Below are 2,578 nucleotides of genomic sequence, written 5' to 3'. Positions count from 1 at the left end.
GATAATCTGTATGGAAGAAGATTGTCTATCTTTCTTCACTAGGACCAGAGTTCCCTAGAGTCAAAGGTTTTCATTATTGGTAGGCAAACACGTCTTATCTAAAGCGCCATGTAAAACTAGATCATCATCATCTCAAAACTGGTTTTTATTCTGTATCTACAGTCAACACTGAGTGAATTCAATTAAGCATTCAGGAGTTGCTTGCTTTCAATCTAGTGGCTTGGGCTGGCCATGGCCTAAATTTATGGTGGCTTTGATTTTAGACACTGTCACTTATTCCTTGTTCCTGATTCTTGCTTCATCTTTGTGCTTTCTGAACGGGATTTGCTTTTAGGTTCTGATCTCTTTTCTATAAACATCCTGACTAAATAGCAATCTAGCTAGATATCCTATTGTGCCCAAGAGGGACTCTCCGCTGCTCCAATATAGCTGAATATTGTTCTGGAAGCTTCTAGAGTCATATGTTCTAGTAGGTGTTCATTTGGTAACTAGAAGAGGGGGGAAAAAACCCACTTTGACTCACTCAAGGAAATGAGATATTATTGAAGGGATGCAGAGAAAGTGTGCCAGAAATCTGAAAACTTTAATTCCGATAGAGCTGGTCTTGAGAAAATGGAATAGGGAAGCTGTTAGAAACCAAGAAAGTAATTCTTTTTGTCTCCCTTCTGATGGGCTTGCTTTCCTCAAGTTAGATCGTAGTCACGTCACTCTGGTGGTTCAAATCCACCAGTGGCTTCAAAAGAGAAAGAAAATCTCTCTTCCATTGTGATTTATAGCAAAGTTGAGATTTTAATCTAAGTGCAATGGGAAACCATTGCACTGTCAACTTTTCTTTGTCATAGTGTTTCTTATTATTTCAGATTGCTTCTGCCCACCGTGGTTTCTCTATTTCCTAGTTTACTTTAATCCTTTCTCTTTTGTCAACTAGCCATTGTCTTTTATGTCTCCCAGTTAAAATTTCTAGAAAAGTTCCTCTGATTGACCTAGGTTAACTTTTTATGGCTAGTCACAAATCCTAGGCCACTAGGCCAAGTGATTAATAAATTGGCTGACTTTATATCAGAGACAATCTTGTGATTCAGCCAACTGTTGCTGGAACGGGATCATGGGTAGAAAGAACATGGTCAACTCTACTTCTTAGAGACCATGGAGGAAGCAGGCGATGCAACAAGGCTTTACAGAACAATTTCCAGAGATAATATTTGTGCAACCAGCACTTAAAAGAGTACATAACTTACTGCCAACTGCAGAAATTATGAGAATGGCACACATGCAAAACAGTATAAGGGAGCTATGGTGGCCTAGTGGCAAGAAACTGCACTGCAATCCCAGAGACACGTGGTTCAAATCCATCGGATGCTCTGCTGGAGAAGGAGAGGCAATCTCCTCTGGTACTACAGATCCGATTTGATGATACACACACACACAAACCAAACCAAACCAAAACAAAACAACCAGTATAGCCAGTGTGGGGATGGTACTGTCTGACCTCCACTAGCTCTCCAAGGGGGAAGAATTTCTATCAACAGCACAAAGCCATTTGCTATGAGGTCAGACAATTTGAGCACCTACTTCCATTCAATTCTAAAGACAGGTTCAAATTGTTTTCCTGTCAAATATTCTTCTAGGTAGTATAGTATAGCACTGGTATGTGCATTGCTGTACAGAGGTAACTCGTGGTTGCTGTGATGCTGAACACTGTGACACTGATGTGCCAAATGTGGTAATGGTTGCCCATGGCGGACAGTGTTTGCTGGAGCTTCCCAACTAAAACAAGCCTGGAAGCAGGAGTGGCATCCACTTCCGAAATGGCTTACCACTGGAAACACTATGAAGAATGCTCAGGCTTTTGGTTCATAGGGTCGCTATGAGTCGTCTACGACTCGACGGCACCAAACAACAACAACAACACTTCCATTCAATTCTAAAGCCAACTGCTCCTTCCAGTCTCTCGTTGCTCTATTTCAATTCACAATGGCCCCACACAACTCACAATCAATATTCACAACTATGATGCTTATTAGTGGAGTAATAAGTTAAGATTCAGTTTGGAAACAGGATACAATTCTTAAGACAGGACATATTCTCAGGCATTCTCATAGGCCTCTGACCTTCAGATTTACTGGGCCCTGCCTCTTGGTTCTAAACCAGTGTCACAAAGCTTTTTCAGTTCTGCCATTTATGATGTTTCCTCCCAGCCCTCCAGTAATCCTACATGGAAGCCCGCAGCTCTGGCTCCACAGGGTGGCAGTGCCACTTCAGCTCTGTCTCATCGTCCACTGACTGTCCACCACCTCTGTTGCTGTTGCTTCTGCTGTCGCCATTGTTTCTGGTCTGGCCTTGATCTCTGTGACAGCACAGAAATCTCTGAAAAGGATGTATTGCCCTCTCAACTTCTTCTTTCTTGATAGTAGTAGTAGTAGTTGTTGTTGTTGTTGTTGTTGTGTACCATTGAGCTGGAACTGACCCAAAGCTGACACTTCAGCGGGTTCCCAGAGGCAATTTTAATCTCATGGAAGGAGATTACCCATCCTTCTCCTGTGAAGCAGCGGGTGGACTTGAACTGCTTTTAGAATTG

General features: G+C 42.3%; 1 pseudogene; it reads right to left on the bottom strand.

The window, feature by feature from the left end:
* The window catches only part of LOC102862413, a 30,421-nt pseudogene extending 28,097 nt beyond the window's left edge, over positions 1 to 2,324 (bottom strand).
* Between the last annotated feature and the right edge of the window lie 254 nt (positions 2,325 to 2,578).

This window comes from Elephantulus edwardii, unplaced genomic scaffold (assembly GCF_000299155.1).
Source record: "Elephantulus edwardii isolate Elephantulus edwardi_28Jun2011 unplaced genomic scaffold, EleEdw1.0 scaffold00361, whole genome shotgun sequence".
NCBI lineage: Eukaryota > Metazoa > Chordata > Mammalia > Macroscelidea > Macroscelididae > Elephantulus > Elephantulus edwardii.
The sequence above is the reverse complement of the archived record's forward strand: the minus strand, read 5'-3'. Positions and strand labels throughout refer to the sequence as shown.